This window comes from Akebia trifoliata, chromosome 4 (genome assembly GCF_017979445.1).
Source record: "Akebia trifoliata isolate Shusen 1 chromosome 4, ASM1797944v1, whole genome shotgun sequence".
Lineage (NCBI taxonomy): Eukaryota > Viridiplantae > Streptophyta > Magnoliopsida > Ranunculales > Lardizabalaceae > Akebia > Akebia trifoliata.
Genome location: NC_141378.1, coordinates 20577957 through 20599410, shown reverse-complemented (window position 1 = coordinate 20599410; position 21454 = coordinate 20577957). Strand labels below are relative to the sequence as shown.

The following is a 21454-nucleotide window of genomic DNA, read 5'->3' as shown; positions in this document are numbered from 1 at the left end:
AAAAATTCATCAAGAAGATTTCGTTATTGCTGAGTGCAAGTGTTAAGACTTAAGAGTCATCCATAATATAAGCAGGTCATTAACTTATAAATCTACAATTTGTTTTTTCACGAAAAGATGACTGAATAATTCCATAACTAGAGAAATCCCCCATTTCAGAGCTTATGCCTGCTGCTACTTTTTTTTTTTTCTTTTTTGTTTCTATAAGCAATTAATATCTCAAGAATCTTTCCCCAACAAATTTTTTGGGAATATAAATGATTAAATCAAGTTTAGGTGTTATTTTATGTAACTCTGATGTTATCTAATGTGCAATTTTTTACGATTTCTTGTAACTCTTGATCTGATTTGTTTTTTGGTTTTTTATTTTTTAGCTTTCGGGAATGAAATTGTTCTATGGATTTTTGTAACTATGATCTTAAGTGATTTATTTGTGGGTGTTTGATAATGGATGTTATCTAATGTTTGTTGGTGTACGATTGTATGTTAAGTGGTTTTTTATGATTATTGTAGTGTAGGAAAGAAGTGAGTGTGGTGTTGAAGGGGGTGTTTGATAATGAAGTCCAGTATACTGTTTTATGCCAAGTGCACACTTGAATAAATTTCAGTTGGAAACTAATATTTGAGGATATCCAAAAAATGGACAATAATACCATCTAAAATGATCCTATTAAAATGGATATGCTCCCAAATCAGATAAGAAATATTCCCACCATGTTCATTCTCGAATACCACAATGATAATGAGATTTTCCAAGTTGCCATTTATTGACGATGCTTCTTGAGAAATAGGTCTAAAGGATTTCGCTTTGCAGTCTAGTTTGAATAGAATTTTTAACATGTTTCTCTTCTTTTAGGGAGACATAAAACTATGTACTACTTCTTGCTTGTGTTACAATGACTCTGATGTTGATCAGGTTAAGCTTTCCACTGCACGGTTCATGATGTTTTGGTAAGCTTTTGGTGGATCATATTGTCATATCTATTTTCTATAATTTTAATGTTGAAAAGAAATTGACAAGCTCATCATTTTTTTTTTAACTTACTTCAAAAGTCTTAATTAATTATTAGATTTTATAGCAGAAAGGGTCCTCTTGATCCTTCTACATCTTTTACTTTTTTCTCTTTATTTTATTCCAAACTCAGGTTTGCAATTAATTGGATGTGATTACTGGTCTCATTTTCTTCAACAACTTTTGTTCCACTTATTTCACTATCTTGAAAGCTTTCTTGATGCCTTGGTATCAAGTGGTTACTCACAATATCTTTCTCTATTCTCTTACTGTGGTCCAAATCATTTTCTATTGCGTCACTCCATTTAGTTAGGCAATGGTATGATGGCTATATCATTCTGTTAGTCTAGGTTATTAATGCATAAGCTTTAGAAAGTTATAACCAAACAAACAGAAGCACATGGAAATACATGAATGATGTCTGACTGATTCAAACAAATGAGAACAAATAGGAAATTCATCTAATATTGTGTGACTGAGATATGAAAATTTTGGAAAATGGAGGGTTCTATGTTAGACAACTAATGTCCTTAGAATTTATACTACTACTTTTTTATTTTTTGAATTGTAAGAGAATAGTAAATGATGTCTCATGCTCCCTATAGACTTCTATAAGTTTTTATATAAGACACAATAATTAATGTTTCTCTTGCAATATCCTTCTATAGATGAGACTGCTATCTCTGTTTGTGGTGAGACTCCATCTCTGCCATCTCCGAACCAGTGTTGTATGTGTAAATTACAGGAGGAAACAGTGGATCACTTACTCATGCACTGCCAAGTAGCACATCATATTTGGTCGCACTTCTTATCTTTCTTTGGTATAGTGAGTTGCTTTCCCCGATCAATCAAGTCGGCTTTGGAATCTTGGTTGGGGTGGGGAGGTTCTTTCTCATCTTCTAAACGGAACCTTTGGTTCTTGGTGCCGTTTGTGATTTGCTGGGGAATTGGGAAAGATCGCAATCGCTGTACTTTTTAGGGGAACGTGTCTATGTTGGAAGGATTAGTTTTGTCGATTTTGGAGATTTTGTTCTCTTGGTGTAAACTTTATAAGGATTTTAAGGGGATTTTTTTTGAAGACTTCATTGTGAGATGGGATAGGGTTTGTTCTTTATCGCGAGAGTGATTGGTTGTTCTCGCTTCGTTGTTGTTTTCTTTTCTTGTTTTCTCTCTTTGTTTTGGGTTGGTCCCCTCGACCCCCCTCGTCGTTCTTTTCAATAAATTCATCTTTACTGATATAAAAAAAAAAAAAAGACTCCAGACAAATAGGTAAATTAAGGGACGAGAATCAATCTCTCTCTAATACCCTTTATTTTTTTCTACTAAGCCCAACCAACAAGACCTTGAAAAAGACCAATTTTTTAATGCCCTACTGCCCGCCCTCCACAGAAAATCCTATCACTACTATGCCATGAGCAATAGTTGAATGTCCAGAAGTTTCCAATAGTTGAAAATCCTTGATTTCCACCCATGATATGTTCTTCAAATGAAAGGTCTTCTCTACCTACTTCTAGTGGTAAAGACAAATCTACCCACATTAGAAGAATGCATGGGTCAACTTCAACAGAGAGAGATGTGGAAACCAAAGTTTAGAACTTCCTAATTTCTTGCCCATAACGGGTTCACTTTATGTTTCATCTGGTAAAGTGTATTTCCTTCCATGATTGGAAGACCTCAGAATGGGCAAGCTACTTACAACCAATTTTATTATAAAAAGTTTAAAATTGTTATAATTATGATGCTGATTTTGTTTCCTTATCATAACTTCTTAGCTTTTTGATTTGCATATCTAGCGTAATGGCTGAAAAATCTATCCACAATGCAACCATTCAAGATTCTAGTGAAAAGCTGAAGAGTGTTGCAAGTAATGACAATGTAGATTACTATTTGCTTCGTATTCCATATTTCATATTTTACATTACATTAGATATAACTTTGAGAGTTTATTTATAATTTAGTGTTTTATTAAAATGTATATCATAGTGAATTACTGTGCATGTTTATTAATAGATAAAGTCAAAGCTTACCTCACTATATAAAAATTTCTTTAACAATAGAGCATGAAAATTGGATGAATTCCTTCAATAATATGAATCAAATATCTACATCAATAGTACCTCAAAATTTTTTTCTTTGCTTGGTTGACAGCTTCAGGTAAACTACTCACCCTCAATCACCTCACTAAGAGGGGTTTCATTTTGCCTAATTTGTGTGTCATGTGCCATGCGAATGGGGAGAGTGTCGATCATTTCCTTTTACATTGCCCTTTTGTTGTAAATTGCTGGTTTCATTTCTAACAGTTATTCAACTTTTACTTTCTCCTTATACCAAGGCTAGAACCACAACTTTTTCACGGGTAGGAAAAAACAAAAGACTTTGGGCCTTGCTTCCCGTTGCAATTTGCTGGGGTGCATGGAAAGAGAGAAACATGAGAATATTTTCGGGATTGGAGAGATCTCACTGTGACATGGTTTTGTTCATTCTTGGGTTGTTATTTTATTAGTGTAAGATTGATGGTTCCCTTAACGGGGTCTTCTTTGAGGACTTCATGTTTGGATGGGACTGTTTTCAGAGATAGTTTTATTTATCTCTTCATTTTCTGTCATATCCTTTCTCATCTTTTCCTATTTATCATGTAATATATAAATACGAATAAAGAAATAATAAAAATACTTTTCTGAAATTTCTTCTTCTCTTCTTCGTCTCTACCCTAGCTCAGTTTCTACAAAGTATCAGAGCTCTGGTGACGACCGAGAAGATCGAAGAGAGTTCCGAAGCAGGTAGAGGATTCAATCTCCAACCTTTTGCAGCCATAGGGCTGTTGCCCACCCTCCTAAGGCTGTTGCCAGCCACACAACAAGCCTCTAGGTGCTGCTGCAAGTCAGAACAACTGTTTAGGTGCTGATGCAAGTCAGCAACCACCACCTAGGGTTGCAGCCATTCCTTCAACAGCCTCCTAGGGTTGTCGCAAGTCAGCAGACACCACCTGGGGTTGCCGCCAGCCCTTCAACAACCTCCTAGGGCTGTTGCAAATCAGCAACACTTCTCTTAGGGGCTGGCGCACATCAACAGCAACCCTCTAGGGGTTGTCGCACCATTTCAGCCACCTCCTAGGGTTGCCTCCAGTCACCTAGGGTTTTGTAGATCGCCATCGGATCATTCCTCACACCTAATTGACTATTATAGCCTATGTCACGGTTGTAATAACCTCCAAGGTGAGTCAGATTTCTTTTTTTCATCAGGAATGCGGAGATAGATCCCCTTCTTATGTTATATGTGGTTCGTTAGTGTTTCCGAGTAATCTCTTGTGTGATCTGGATTTTTTGTGATTAGTTTATTTCTCCGAAGTCATGTCAGAAGTAACTTCAAGACAGTCTACCAATGGTGGTTTTGGATCCTCACAAGTCAGAAATGAAAATCCAAACCTCCAGATCACCACAGTCAAACACGATGGCACAAACTATCTAGAGTGGGCTCAGTTGGCGAAACTAGCCATCCATGGAAGACGGAAAGCAGACAATTTGAATGGGAAAGAAAAACAACCAAATGTCTCAGATCCTAAGTACAAACAATGGGATGCTGAGAAAGCTGTAGTTATGTCTTGGTTATAGCATTCAATGCAACCTCATATTAGTAGAGGATACCTTTTTTTTTAAGACAACACAACAAATTTGGGAATCAATGACTCAATTCTCAAGCTCATATAACAGTGCTCAAATCTATCAATTGGAACATAATATATCGCATCTCAAATAGCGGAAGAAGACATTATCAGGTTATTTTTCTGAATTACGTAGCATGTGGGAAGAGCTCGATCACTATTTACCTTTCAATTGGGAAAGCTCGAAAGATAGTGCATAGCTTAACAAAAATGTTGACACACGTACATTTAAGTTTCTTGCCGATCTGATTCCCAAGTTTGAGATGGTTAGAGTTTAGATTCTAAACAGAGATCCTCTAACTCCTTTGGACATTGTATATTCTTGTGTTCAAAGTAAGGAGAGTCAACGCTTGGTTATGGAACATCTGGATATTCCTGTGAGTGATAAATCTGTTATGGTAGCTAGTAGACAGAGAGAAAGACAAACTCCGAAAGTGAAGAAATTTGATAAATCCACCTAAGCACCCTAATAATTAAAAAAAAAAGAGGCCGAAGTGTAACTATTGTGGAAATTTGAACATATTCAAGTTAAGCGTTAGGACTTGATAAGTCGTCCTAATTGATTCCAATCTAAGGGCAGATCTTCCTCAGCTCATCATGCTTCCAATGCTGACATACTCGATGATTCTTTGAGTTTTGAGCTACCGCCTCTAGCGGTACATGCATCCCAGGAGGATATTATTCGTTTGAAGGCTCTTTGGAAGGTTCACCACTGTGACCTATTCCTTTGCACACACAGGTACCCCTGCCACTGCTCATTACGTTTCCTCATCTCAATCCAACTCCTGGATTCTTGATTCAAGAACTTCAGATAACATGATAGGAATATGTCTTCATTCTTTCAGTCCTATAGCCCTGTTCAAGCAATGACAAAGTTCGTCTAGCTAATAGTTCCATATCATCCATAATCGGTAAAGGAACCATCACGGTCCCTTAGAGTTTTTCTTAGTCTAATGTTTTACATATTCCTAATCTCACTACCAATCTTGTGTATGTGATGTAGCGGAAGCCTGTGAATCAATAGATTCGATAGATTGTGTTCAATGGAACACTCAAAATCAATTTGAATCAATAGATTCAATTGATAAACAAGCAATAGATTGAAATAAAATAGAGCATAATGCTAAAAAAAATAATTAAAATAGAAAAGATAATTGAATTGATTATTAATTTTCGGATTTGGAGCTCCTTATATAGATAACTCAATCATAACAACTTGTAATCCTACTAAAATACTAAATATTAATATTTCTAACCTATCTATAACATAATACTAACTTTCTAATCCTATTAGAACTCAAATTGGAGACTTTTAAGTACTTCTAATTTTAGTCTAAATAATAAAAACGAATTTAAAACAAATTAAAAACTAACAAGGAATTGTACTCCTAACATAACTATGAAATAGAAATTCTACTAGAAGTAGAAATAGAAATCTAATAAATTAGAGAACTACTTAGAACTGTAGATGTCCTACATCAGTATGTTAGTAGTGTTACAAAAAATCTAAATTGTTGTGTTACCTTTTTCCCTCTCATTGTGTCTTTGAGGATTTGGCAACGAATCTAAATTGTTGTGTTACATTTTTTTCCCTTTCATTGTGTCTTTGAGGATTTGGCAACGAAGAGAGTTACTGGCAGTGGTCATGAAGCAGATGACTAGTACCTTCTCAACATCCCAACGTCTCAGTACATTCCACATGCTCATACTTCTCAGAGTAGTAGTAAGGTAGTCAATAAATCTCGAATAATGCAGTGGTATATTTGATTGGGTCATGTTTCTTTTTAATATTTACAGTGTTTGTTTCCTCCTTTGTTTCAGGCTATGTTATTGTTAGAGTTACAATGTAAAGATTGTCAATTGTCAAAGCATTGTCGTTCTTCTTATCCAATAAGTTTAAATAAAAGTTCCTCTTTATTTTCCCTTGTGCATTCTGATGTTTGGAGACCATACCCTTTTACTTCTTTGTTGGATTTTTGTTATTTTGTTATTTTTGTGGATGACTATAGTAGATGTGTGTGGGTGTACTTAATGAAAACAAAAGATGATGTCTATTACTGTTAGATTAATTCATTCTTATTATATTATTAGTTTGTAGGTCCTTCTTAGTCTTTTCCTTATTTAAATCTTTGTAATACTTTAAAGCCTAATTAGGGCTAATTAGTTGAATAATAAGAAACTCTCTAAGTTTAATTTGGTATCAGAGCCAAGAACTCTCTGCCTCCATCGAAACCTACTGCTACAAAATCCATTAACTGATTCTTCGTTAAATCATCCTCAACTTCTCTCGTTTTCAATTTCGTATCACCCCTACGGGGGTCCTCTGTCACTACAAACCCTAATCGCATCATGCGATAGGGAGTTAACACCTATTCGAAGCCTGCATTCAGGTTGTTCTCACAGCAATGATGTTGTTTGGTGCCTAAAATATCCAAGGTGACTGTCTTTGAGTCTTGCAACACTCAAGATAGAAATTTCGATCTTGTGCAACCATCATAGGTGGCTGTATGAGACCTACGATCATAGCAGGTACCATTTTTTGAATTTTTAACCATCGTGAGTGGCTAATCAACCTCTTGCGACCATCGTAGGTGAGTTTATAAGATCTGAGATCACAGCAGTAGGCTGTTTTGGAGCTCGCGATCACAGAAGATCACGGTTATGAAATCTGCAACCCAACAGGACACCTCCACAGAACCTTACGACTGCAATAGATTGTTGTTCTGAGTTTGGCGACACTCTACGATCATAGCAGAAATCTAATGATTACTTCAGATGGGGATTCTGGTATCTGCGACACCTATGATCACTGCAGAAATACAGTTTTGAAGCTTGCTATCATTTTTTGAGTCTTGGTTTGAGACCTATGATCACTGCAGAGTTGCAATCAGAGGTCTACAACCACTCGAGTAACGGTGATCACAGAAAATTCCTTGTTTTATTTTTGAAAACTAACTCTTTGTTTGGGAGGATCACAGTAGTAGCCGCAGATTTTTTTGTTTCTAGACCACCCTTTCCAAACCAAAGTACATATTTTGTGTTTGTTATGGCCTCTGAGATGTCTTCTTCCTCGATCACCAGTGATAGTGCTGGATCAGGAGGTATTCCCTCTCATTCGACAGATTTTCCAGGCATTCAAATCACCACCGTAAAATTAAATGGTCATAATTACCTTCTTTGGACTCGTTCGGTTGAAATGTTTATTGGTGGAAAATGGAAGATTGGTTACCTCACAGGGAAGGAAAAATAGCTGGTACCAATGGCCACTACTTACCCCCAATGGTTTGCTAATGACTCTATGGTCCGTTCTTGGCTAGTTACATCTATGCAACTACACATTACAGCTGGTTTCATGTTGTCCAAGACTGCAAAACAGATATGGGATTTCGCAAAAAATATCTACTCGCAACGTCAAAATAATGTCCAAATTTTTAACTTGGAGCGTGAGATTTCCTGTCTTTCGCAAGGAGACTCTCCAGTCACCTCCTATATATCACAGCTACGGGCTCGATGGGAAGAGTTGACCTTCTACTTCTCCTTTTATGATTGGAAGCACTCGGGTGACGAGGCATTATATGCGTCGATTCTGGATAAGAATCGAGTTTTTAAATTCCTAGCCGGACTCCGGAATGAGTTTGAGTATACGAGAGTGCACGTATTGGGTATGGATCCTTTCCGTCCCTATAGACCACATATTCCTATGTTTTGGCTGATGAGAGTCGTCGTGCAGCTGTTCTACCTCGTTCTTCAGGAGACCATTCAGTTATGCTTGCTCGCCTACCTTCTCCACAGCTTCCTAATGAATCTATGTCTACTCGTCAGCGACATAAGTGTGATCATTGTGGCAAGTTAGGTCATGTCAAGGCTCGTTGCTATGCACTTCATGGTCGTCCACCTCAACAACGTCATCAGTCTCAACGATCTTCAGCTCATGTAGTTTCTCAGCCGACTACTGATCTAACACCCTCTGCAGCTCCTACCACTTCATCGGATTTGATATTTCTATCCCAAGCCGAATTTGACAAGTTCAGGAAATTCTTCAATCAGATGGAGACTTCATCTCAACCAGTCTCTACATTCGCTCAATCAGGTATCCACCAGCTCCTCACCATGGATCATTAATTCTGGTGCCTCACATAACATGACCGGTACGTCCTCTCTTTTTAAAACCTATACTGCTTGTTTTGGTCATCGCAAGGTTTGCTTAGCTGATGGTTCGTTGTCTTCTATAGCCGGTCAAGGTCATTTACCTGTTACATCCTCTTTATCCTTAACTAACACACTGCATGTTCCTCATCTCACTACTAATCTTATATCTGTTAGTAGTATAAAAAACTTGAATTGCAGTGTAATCTTTTATCCCTCTCATTGTGTCTTTCAAGATCTGGGGTCGAATAGGACGATTGGCACTGAACGTGAAGTGAATGGACTGTATCTCTTGGACGTAACTGGTTCCCCTAGCATCCATTCTGTCTCCCAGCTTAGTAGTAGTAGTTGTTCTAATAAGGCTCTTGTAATGCGTTGGCATTTATGCCTAGGCCATATTTCTTTTGGATATTTGAAACACATGTTCCCTACTTTATTTAATAATAATTTACTTGATTTTTCTTGTGAAACTTGCCAATTAGCTAAACATGTGTGTTCTTCTTATCCCATTAGTATGAATACTACTGCACCTGCTATGTTTGACCTAATTCATTCTGATGTATGGGGTCCTTCCCCTGTCACATCAACCTTTGGTTTTCGCTATTTTGTTTTGTTCATTGATGACCATAGTCGTACCACTTGGATTTATCTAATGAAATACAAGAGTGAAGTTTATGGAATTTTCAAGCAATTTCTTGCTATGGTTCATACCCAATTTAGTCATACCATCAAGACCTTCCGTTCTGATCATGGTATTGAGTACACCTACAGTGAGGTCTTGAAACTTTGTTTAGAATCTGGCATTAAGCATCAAATGTCTAATGTTAAGACTCCTAAGCAGAATAGTCGATCCCAACGTAAAAATCGCCATATTCTAGAGTTAGCTCATGCCATTTCTATTAGAATGAACGTGCCCCAATCCTATTGGGCTGATGCAGTACTTACTGCCGTCTATCTTATTAATCGAACCCCCTCCCAGGTTCTTCAGTTTGCCACACCCCTTTTTAAGCTCTGTCCGGATCGTTTCCTTTTTCCACTTCCTCCGCATGTTTTTGGGTGCGTCTGCTTTGTTCAAATCCTTGACCAAACTCGTACTAAACTAGACCCTAAGGTTGTAAAATGTATTTTTTTAGGTTATTCTTCTACCCAGAAAGGATACTGGTGTTACCATCCTCCTTCTCGACGGCGTTTCATTTCTCGGGATGTTTCCTTTTTTTAGCATACCCCATACTACAATGGGTCTGTTGGCATTCAATCTGAATTATTTCCCCTCGATTTCTCTACTGATCCTTTTCCTTATTTATTTCCACTTCCCATGCCGGTTCCTCCATCTCCACCCCCCGTCCGTTCGTCACCTCCTTCTTTACAGGTTTACTCTCGGCGTCCTCGCAATACTACCATCACTCCTCTACCAGACCAGCTCGCTTCCTCGCCTCCAGCTCCGCCTCTTGTTCCCTGTGATGACCGTCCCATTGCTATTCATAAGGGTAAGCGCACTTGTACTTATCCAATTTCTAATTATATATCTGATTCGGTTCTCTCAACCTCCTATCGGAGTTTTCTTGCTTCTGTATCCGTTGTTTCTCTTCCAACTACTATTGCAGATGCTATTACCCATCTTGAGTGGCGCGCCGCTATGATCAATAAGTTGAATGCACTTGAAAAAACTCAGACTTGGGAAATTGTACCTCTTCCACCTGGTAGGAAGGCGGTGGGATGTCGCTGGGTTTTCAATCTTAAGCATAATCCGGATGGCTCTATTGCTCGTTGTAAGGCCCATTTGGTAGCCAAGGGTTATGCTCAGACCTATGGTATTGATTATCAGGAGACATTTGCTCCGGTTGCCAAGATGACTACCATTCGCGTTCTTCTTTCTGTTGTCGCTATCAGAGGGTGGTCTCTCTTTCAGTTGGATATCAAGAATGCGTTTCTCAATGGTGATCTTCAGGAAGAAGTCTATATGGTCCAACCTCCTGGGTTTCTTACATCTACTTCTCCAGCACATGTCTATCGTCTTCGTCGTTCTCTTTATGGTCTGAAACAGTTGCCTCGCGCATGGTCTGAGCGCTTTACTAAAGCTATGTGTCAGTTTGATTTCTATCAGAGTTCTGCTAATCACACTCTTTTTTTGCGTCACTCCCAAAGCAAAACTGTAGCTCTGATTGTTTATGTGGATGACATTATTCTAACTGGAGATGATGCTGTTGGCATTGCCGAGGTAAAAACCTCATTAGGCCGTCAATTTGAGATTAAAGACCTTGGGCATCTTCGCTATTTTTTGGGTATTGAGGTTGCGCGGTCTCAATCCGGTATATTTATTTCTCAACGCAAGTATGTTCTTGGATTACTCAGTGACTCTGGTCAGCTTGGTTCTCGTCCCACTGATACTCTTATTGAGCAGAATCATAGGTTAGCTGATTCTGAGGGGGAGTATTTGGAAGATATTGGTCAGTATCAGCGTCTTGTAGGAAAATTGATCTACTTGTCTATGACTCGCCCTGATATTGCCTATGTTGTTAGTGTTGTTAGTCAGTTTATGTACTCGTCTCGAACATCTCATCTTACTGTTGTCTATCATATTCTTAGATATCTTAAGGGATGTCCTAGTCGAGGTATCCTATTCAGTAATAATGGTCATCTTCGCATTGAGGCATGGACAGATGCAGATTATGCTGGTTCGGTGACTGATAGACGGTATACTTCTGGGTATTTAACTAAGATTGGTGGCAACTTGGTAACTTGGCGCAGTAAGAAGCAGGACGTGGTTTATTGGTCCAGTGCTGAGTCAGAATACCGAGTTATGGCACTTGGAGTGTGTGAGTTATTGTGGTTGAAGATCTTACTAGCAGACTTGTGTCTTCCTGTGCCAGTCCCGTTCTTACTTTATTGCGATAATAAATCAGCTATTAACATAGCAGCAAATCCGGTTCAGCATGACAGAATGAAACATATTGAAGTTGATCGTCATTTTATTAAAGAAAAAATTATTTCTAGACAGATTTGTACTCCCTTTGTACCTACATCTCAACAACTCGCTGATATTCTTACTAAAGGTGTTAGTAAAATAGTCTTTGAAGGTGTTTTGTCCAAGTTGGGTGTTGTTGATATCCACGCACCAACTTGAGGGGAGTGTTAGATTAATTCATTCTTATTATATTATTAATTTGTAGGCCCTTTTTAGTCTTTTCCTTATTTAAATCTTTGTAATACTTTAAAGCCTAATTATGGCTAATTAGTTGAATAATAAGAAACTCTCTAAGTTTAATTATTACATATTCCAAGATTTTCATGCGATGGTCCTAACTCAATTTGGAGTAAAGATCAAAATCCTTCGCTTCAATAAGGGTGGAGAGTATTCCTACAAAGGTGTGAAACAATTTTGTGCTACTCAATTTTCATGCGATGATCTTCCTTTATTTTCTATGATTCCATATCTTTGGGTGTGTTTGTTTTGCTCATAACTTCAGTCATGCTCGCACTAAACTTGATCTTAAAGCATTGAAGTGTTTGTTTCTTGGTTATTCTAACTCTTAGAAGGGTTGTAAATGTTATCATCCACCTACCCGTCGTTGATTTCTCACAATGGACATTACTTTCTTTGAAGACCAGTGTTACTTCCTAGCCCTGATCGACAATCTCTTCAAGGGGAGTAGTTCCATCTATCTACTAACCATGAGTCCCTTCTACAGTCATATTTCCCAATTTTACTACATTTACCAATTATTCCAGAATCTAATGAAGAAGTTGTGTAACCAATCAAGTCGGTGCCTGATTGTTTTGGACGCACTTACACCAGAAAGGGAGAACCAAGTCATTGTTGATCCACCATGCCATACCACTGAGGAGCTAAATCTAGTTTCTTCATATTCCAATGTTCCCATTGCTCATCGAAAAGGTAAACGTGCTTGTACTTTGCATCCAATCTCTCAATTTATTTCTTACCATGATGTGTCTCCATCTTATCGCTCCTTTGTAGTTAATATGTCATTTGTTTCCATCCCATCTAGTGTGAAAGAAGTTCTCTCCAATCCCAAGTGAAAATAGGCTATGGATGAGGAACTGAGAGCTTCAACAAAGAATAATACCTGGGAGTTAGTTTCATTACTATAGGGAAAGAAATCTATTGTCTGCAAATGGGTGTTCACAATAAAGTACAAGTCAGATGGATCGATTGACAAGTACAAGGCTAGGTTGGTTGTCAAGGGTTATGCGGCATCGTCTATCAAGAAACCTTTGCCCAGCTAGCTAAAATGAATTCTATTCATGTTTTTCTCTCTTTGGCAGCAAACTTCTCTTGGAAGCTTCACCAACTAGATGTGAAGAATGCCTTCTTGCATGGCAATTTGTAGGAAAAAGTCTACATGGATACTCCTCTAGGAGTTCTCTTTTCCAATGCTGATAGGAAAGTGTGTCGTCTAAAGAAGTCCTTATATAGTCTCAAACAATCCCCAAGAGCGTGGTTTGAGATGTGTCGTTCTGTTATACAGGATGTAGGTTATAAACAATGTTAGGCAGATCATACACTATTTGTCAAGCATGGTGGACATCATACTATAATTCTTATTATGTATGTTGACGATATTGTCATGATAGGAAATTGCCCTACTGAGATCCAAACTTTGAAGCATCTTTTTAGAAATCACTTTGAAGTAAAAGACCTTGGACTTCTTAAATATTTTTTGGGTATTGAGGTAGCTCATTCTAAGACAGGCATTTTTATCTCACAGCGCAAGTATGTGTTAGATCTGCTCCAGGAAGTTAGCAAACTTGGGGCTAAACCAGTTGGTACTCCAATTGAGCCAAATCACTAATTGAGTGAAAATGATGGTGAATCCCTTCAAGATATCAGTCGTTATCAAAGTTTGGTTGGTAAACTCATCTACCTATCTCTTACGCAACCTGACATTGCTTATGCTGTAAGCGTTAGCCAATTCATGCATTCCTCTCGTACAACACATCTTGATGTTGCCCTACACATCTTTTGATATTTGAAAGGATATCCGGGGAAAGACTTAATATTCTGTTCGCATGGTCACATGCGTTTAGAAGCATGGACAAATGTTGATTGGGCGTGTTTTATTACTAATCGTCATTCAACTTCTAGGTATTGCACTATGGTGGGTGGTAATTTGGTAACTTGGCGCAGTAAGAAACAATTTGTAGTTGCTCGCTCAAGTGCGAAGGATGAGTTCCAAGCCATGGCTCTTGGCATATATGAGTTACTCTGGTTACAAATTTTGCTTCGTGAGCTAGGTTGTTCACCACCTACACCTTTTCAGTTATACTATGATAACAAGGCGACCATTAGCATTGCTCATAATCCAGTTCAACATGACCACACCAAGCATATTGAGGTCGTCGACATTTCATCCAGGAGAAAGTTACTTCCGATAACATCTGCATCATTTTTGTTCCTACAACACAGTAGTTAGCCGATGTCCTCACCAAAGCCTTGGGTTATACCAGTTTTGACAATCTCATGGGCAAGTTGGGGCATGTGCGATATCTTTGCACCAGCTTAAAGGGGAGTGTTATCAGTGATAGTTTTATTTATTTGTTTATTTTTTGTCATGTCATTTTTCGTCTTTTCCTATTTATCATGCAATATATAAATAGGAATGAAGAAATAATAAACATACTTTTCTGGAATTTCTTCTTCTTTTTTTCTCTAAAACCTAGATCAATTTCTATAGGGACTCCCTTCGTAGTGTGTAAAGTCTTGTCCTAGTAGTATCTTGTAATTTTGGTCAATCTTCTCAACCACTTTTTTTAATGATTTTTTTTACTTATTAAAAGAAATATCAAAATCAATAGTTGATTATTTGACAAGCCAGATAGTATTTTACATAAACATCTAAAGCATAAACTTGTCCACTTCAACTAAGCATGTGTGGTGTTAGTTTTTTTTCACATCACTTAGCATATGAATGAGTATGCTCCTACATACTTCATATCGTTACAAACAGATCGAACCTTGTCACCTCAAGCATGCTTCTTGAGCCAATTACATTGATGTAACCCCCTATGTCAACTTACCACATCGTCAGCAAGTTTGTACAAGTTTTGGTGTTCAAGCTTGCCAAGCCAGCCAACTACATTTTTCAGATTCCCAACCCTTCTATTGTAGTTGGATATTTCACTTTTGGAGGCACTCTTTGGCTCCAAACCATTCATGAGACTTTGGTATATACCCATATCTGACGCTTACACAATTTGTTCCACCATCCTCAATACCTCACTCCAAACCAACAAATAAATGAGACATTATTTACCATGATTGACCTATATTAAACTTACCAAGAAATGATGGAATCTGTCGTCTCAAGGATATAAATGATGAAATGGGTATATTGACAACATTATTCTAGCTACAGCAACATCGGATGTGGCTGATGGTATTATGCCTGGGGGTCGAACAACACATTCAAGAATTAAAATACTCATTATTATTAATCACTCCAGTATGTGTGGTATTCACAAACAAAGCAGCCTTGCAAAATTAATATAGGTTACAAAATTAATAATTTGGGATGAGGCTTCTATATAGGGGAAACTAGCAATTAAGGCCTTTGATCGCACTCTACAAGATATTATTAATTCTAAATTACCTTCTGGAGCTAAACTTGTTGTATTTAGTAGTGATTTTAGACAAATTCTTCTTGTTGTACATTGAACTACAAGAACACAGATTATACATTCATATTTCGTAAAATCACATTTATGGGTAAAGCTGAAAAAACTTCATTTGCGAACCAATATGTGTGCCAAAAGGAATATAGATTTTTGTAATCTACTATTACGTATTGGCGATGGTGTTAAGACATCGGTTTTTCAAGATTTTGTTAAAATTCAAGATGATATGTTGATTGAATATGAGGATGATGAAAAGATCAAAGTATAAACTTATTGAGGCAATCTTTCCTTCACTCCAAGAAAATGGATATTGTTCTAATACTGTAACTGAACAAGCGTTATAGAAAAAATGAATTTGTGGATGATTTGAACAACTTAGTTATTAAAAGATTTCTCAGTGAGGAAGTTACCTATTATAGTTTTAATACTATTGAGGACGAGACTAACAACAATTATCAACTAGAGATTTTGGATAATTTAACACCTAATGGGCTTCTATCACACAAGTTAGTCTTGAAACTCAATTGCCTTGTTATGCTTTTAAGAAACTTGTGCCCTTTGAATGGACTTTGTAATGGAACATGTCTTATTTGTCGAGACTTCCAAAAAATGTTAAAATGCAAAAATTGTTGTTGGACAATATATTAGAAGCCAAGTATTTCTGCCTAGAATTTTATTACATTTCCCTGAGAATGATGACTACCTTTTACTTTCAAGCGGAAACAGTTCCCTATCCGATTGGCATTTGCAATGACTATAAACAAATCATAAGGGCAAACTATTCAACAGATTGGTATATATTTACCAAAACTTGTGTTCTCATATGGACAACTTTATATAGCAATGTCAAGAGGTGTCTCAAGATCAACAACTAAGTTTCTTATCAAGCCACCATTTGATGATAATGTTGAATCAAGATATAAAATAATTGTGGTACATTATTTCTACTAATTTTCTTACTATTCAAGCACTCTATAAAACCATACCCTTAACCACAAACTAAATGTTCGATCAAAATTTGTAGTTATCATAAAAGATTGAATTTTAGCTCTAACTAAATCTATTAAGTCTAACATCCAATCGGTCTCAAGCTAACAGAATTGGATCATAGTGGCCATCAGATCTAAATAATACTATTATAATTAACCCAAAATAAAATTTTATAGTATTATATAAATGATATTATTATGATAATGTCCATGATCCATATGTGAACAAACCCATCATTCATAGCGATCATTGTAGAAAAATAATACCTTACAGGTGAATTGCATTTTATACAACATATTCATTCTTAATCCATAGAAACTAGAATATGGCTTACAACATCAGAAAAAACAAATGATTCACAAACCTACTCTCCACATCATTGTGGAAAGTAACTCTAACAAAATTATCGAGAAAACAAATAAAAATTTGATTAATATAATTTTTATTTTATAAGATTTTTTATTTTTTATTTCATGTTTGTCTTGACATTGATATACTCTAGTTTAAAATTAAGAGTTGAGGGGCTCTCTAATCATTTCGATTTTGTAGTTTTTATCTTATGTTTGTATTTATTGATTATGTAGATATTTGTTACTTGCATGTCTTGATATGCTAGATAAGCATAGAGAAATAGAGTTATAGTACCAACACATTTCTTTTTTGAACCAGATTTCAACAAATTGGAATTTGAGTGTCAACTTGTACCAATAGGAGAAACACTTCCCAATAATAACAAGAATGGATTTGGAACAGTAGTGAAACTTCTTTTTGTTGATGAACAGATTAATAATTACTTTTCCTTTTAATTAAAAATGATAAAATATCCTTTAATGATATTATAACATTTTTTATTTTTCATGGATAGGATCATCGAATATAGGTTATTATGTTCAATGAAATTGTTAAACATTTTAACCCAGATTTAAGAAGCAACTCAATCTACTATATTTATAATAAAATCATCAAGGAAACACTTCCAAAATACATCGTTGGAAGTACAAAATATGAAATTAGTTTGAATAAAAGAAACACATTAGCCGCAACTGAGGATACTACTTATTGTACAATGCATTAGGCTCACCTAAGTTTTTGTCTAAAACAAAACACACCTTTGGTCACCAATTGATGCACAGGCAAGCAAATAAGGAGGATTGAAGAAATTAGAAGAAAATTTGAGAAAACAAAGATCAAAACATATTATGGTCGTTCTAATCAGAGCAAGCAAATTGATCATTTAGAGTGATCAACAGTTCATTTTTTAGCCCCTTTTTTGCAATTTTCTTTGTAATGAACTCCCTTATGAACTTATAAATAAGGGAGATAAGGAAGAAAATGAGAGAACTTTGAGGGAAAACTATGGAAATTGACACAAAGCTCTTAATGAATTATATTGGATTTCTCTTTCTTCCTTTTAATCCTTCTAAACTTGGTAAGACCTCCATTAAGTTACAGTCTAAATTTATATTCAGCAAGTTAATGGGATTGAATACATTGGAGAAGAAGATTAAACTCACAAGTTCATCTTGAACTTTAGGTAAGAAAACCAAGAAATTACCCATTACTTGTGATGTTGGATCCTTGATCCATTATCCTTGTAATAGAAACAAGGGGAAAAGAACTCGGCCACTGTCCATCTCATTTATCCCTCGATTTATTGCCTAGATGGTTCCGAAGAGAAAGGAAGCAATACCCCATGTCTCCATTTGTTAATGGATACACATTTGTTTAAGCAATTACATGGTTAAGTACACATTTGTTTCATTGGATTCACGGGCAAATGATGTGTCATTTGAACAACTAATAGGTAGGTAGTTATTTTTGGCAATAATGCAATCGTTATTCATTTATATTAAATATCTTTATTAGTAGTAATTGATAATAATAATAAAATACTTTAACATATGATTTTATATTGTAGATATTGTAGTAGTTGTCACAAAAGTTGATGCTTCAATTAGTACAGTAAGAAGACGGAATGGGTCGGAGGTTTGTAAGCCTAAAATCACTCTATTAGATTCATCGTAAGCTATTACATTCCTTCAAAATTTAATTCAATTTTTTATTTGACTTAAATTTCAATTACTCAACTTAATAATTCTCAACTTATTTCTTTTAAGTTCGTCATCTCCTGTACCCTTGACACTATGGGGAAATTTGGCACAAACTTATGGTGAAAAGCTTAGTCATGTGTTAAATTATTACTAATCTTAATTAAGATAAATGAATAACAATCGCATAAGTACAAAAATTAATTAATTGCCTATTAGTTGTTGAAATGATGCATGGTCTGATAGTGAGTCCAATGAAATAAAGTTGAAATTAATTATGTAAGTACCAACAATCATATTATCAATTGCAACCAATCTACTTTTCTTATCCAAAATGATATCATATTTTGCATTTCCAACGTTGTATTTTGGAAATGCTTCTTTGGTGGTTCCATAAGAAATATAGTAGGAGTCACTTTTTAAATCTAATTCAAAATATTAACTTGTTTCAATGAACATGAATCCCTTTCTATCTAATAAATCTATCTATAAAAATAAATAAAAATATTATCATATCATTAAAGAATATTGATCATTTTTAATAGAAAGAAAAATATATGTATTACTAACCTCTTCATCAATAAAATTAGTTTTATTATTGATCCATATCCATCATTGTTATTATAGTGAAGTGCTTCTCTTATTTGTACAAGTCAACACTTCAGATTCTAATTTATTGAAATCAGGTTTAAAAAAAGAAGTATGTTGGTACTCTTCTTTATAATTATCTGACAAATCAAGAGCAGTAAGTAACAAATATCTACATAGAATAAATGTTATAATAATAAGATAAATACTACAACATTAATGATTAAATGTAAATGAAGTTAGTCTCCTCAATTCTAAATTGTAGAACAAAATTTTAATTTCCACAATGAATTGGAAAGTGACTGTGAATCATTTTTTCCTAATGTAGTAAGTTAAAGTGTAGTTTTTTTATGATTTTAAGATAGGTATGTTCTACCAAATGAAACCTACCTGTAGGGTATTACTATTTTCTTTGGTCTATATGAATGATAGAAGAGTCCACACATATCTTACGAACCCACCAATGGATTTGATTTGATCTTCTAAAACATCTTTTGGACCAATTATGATAGTATTACTAATATCCAACGGCCACTATGATCCAATTGGGTTAACTTATGAGGCTAGATGGTAGATGTAGGAATGACAATAGATTGGATTAGAACCAAAATCTAATGCATTATAATAATAACTATAGATTTTGATCGAGTATTTAGTTTTTGTTAAGGATCTAATTTGATACAGTCCCTGAATATATTAAAATTGATAGCAATTGTGTTGATATAGTTATCCATGCAAAACAAGAAAGATTTTCCACTCAAAATCCAATCAAATAAATAAAGATTTTAATCGAGTAATTTCTATTAAAGATCTAGTTTTGAAAAAGTGCTTGAATATTATCAAAATCGATAGAAGTTTGTTGATATGGTTATCTACACAAAACAAGAAAGAATTTTCCATCACTAACATTGATATGTAGATTATAAAAGTATATATTAACGTTGATAACTAACTTTACAATATTTTACACCACTAACACATCATGAAATAAAAAAAATATCTTACAAAATTTTACGCATGCATAAAATCTATAAATATCATAATTGAACTTTAAATATAAAAAAGTGGAACTTACAAATTTTTGTGTAATCAATATTTCTGGTGTACCCCGATTTATCATCCTCAAGCATTGTCTTGGTTAGAAAATTAGTTGATCTTAAAACACCTCTCAATATTACTACATAAAGTTGCTCATGTGAGAACATAAAATCTGGCAAATACATACCAATTTGTGAAATAATAAACCTTTGCAATTTGTTTAAAACCATTGCAATTAGCAATCAGATAAGTAACTACGTCCTCTAGAAAGTAAAATGATAGTAATCATTCTCAATAGATATAATGGACTTCTAGGCAGAACGGCTTCTCTACCAATATCTTGCCTAACAACAATTTCCACATGTATAACATTTCTTTTGAAGCCACACCAAACAAGACGCTCACTATTACGAAGTTCGTTTGAATGGTCTAAGTTTCTCAAAAGCATAACAGGACAATTGAGTTTTAAGACAAACTTGTGAACCAGAAACTCATTAGGTGTTAAATCATTCAAAATCTCTAGTTGGTAATTGTTGTTAGTCTTATTTATAGCAGTATCAAACCTGTAATTGGTAACTACTTCACTAAAAATCTACTAATAGCTAAGTTGTCCTAATCATCAATGTAATCATTTTTTATTTTCAATAATGCATGTTCCATAATGTAAATAGAACAATATTCATTTTCATGAAGTAAATAAAGATTGAATTAATAATTTTATATCTTAGTGACAGTTAGTTATACAAAGTAGCTTACTGTAGTTATCATTTTAGTAAAACAAAAAGGAAACTATTTTTTTTCTTAAATGTATATATATAAAATAAACGAAAAAATACTAACTTGTGTTCACATCACTTGCTATACTCGCATGCTTGTCATTGGAATCACTAATTATTGCATGATGGGAGCTTTCCAGCCATTAGGCTGAATTTGCAAATCAAATGGATGAATAGTTCCTACAGGAAGGTGAATTCAGCATCACATTTAGAATGAGAATGGATACATAAATGAATAATATAAGAATATCATGAAAAGATGCAACACTCAAAGGCAAAAGAAATGATTACTTTAAGACACCCTTCAAACTAATGTTAAGCAAAAAACCTCTAAACAAGGACTAAAAAATATGGGAAAATTAAAAGATACCCGTCCAATCCAAGCAACATCCTATGAACTAAGTTTTTTAGAGTTAAATGAATCTCTATTTTCTAAGCATGAACAGTTCCTGATAAAGTACATAATTTTTTGCTTCAATATTTGCAATATCTAGTATGATTTAGTAAAAAGATATATTGAGAAAAAAATCAAATTCAAAATCCAGAATTCAACAAGCATCAA

The 21454-nt window shown here is 35.2% G+C and overlaps 1 long non-coding RNA gene across 4 annotated transcripts in view; it reads right to left on the bottom strand.

Moving 5' to 3' along the window:
- Positions 1-21454, bottom strand: part of LOC147404409 (uncharacterized) — a 33833-nt gene that overhangs the window by 2996 nt on the left and 9383 nt on the right. Inside the window, exons 4-5 of one of the 4 annotated variants that reach the window (XR_015177743.1) lie at positions 20957-21072; positions 5-15223 (exon numbers count right to left, since the gene is read on the bottom strand). This is a non-coding gene — a long non-coding RNA (uncharacterized LOC147404409). Of the gene's footprint in view, positions 1-4; positions 21073-21454 lie in introns of those variants that run through there. The other 3 variants (XR_015177741.1, XR_015177742.1, XR_015177740.1) reach the window with 3 other exon arrangements.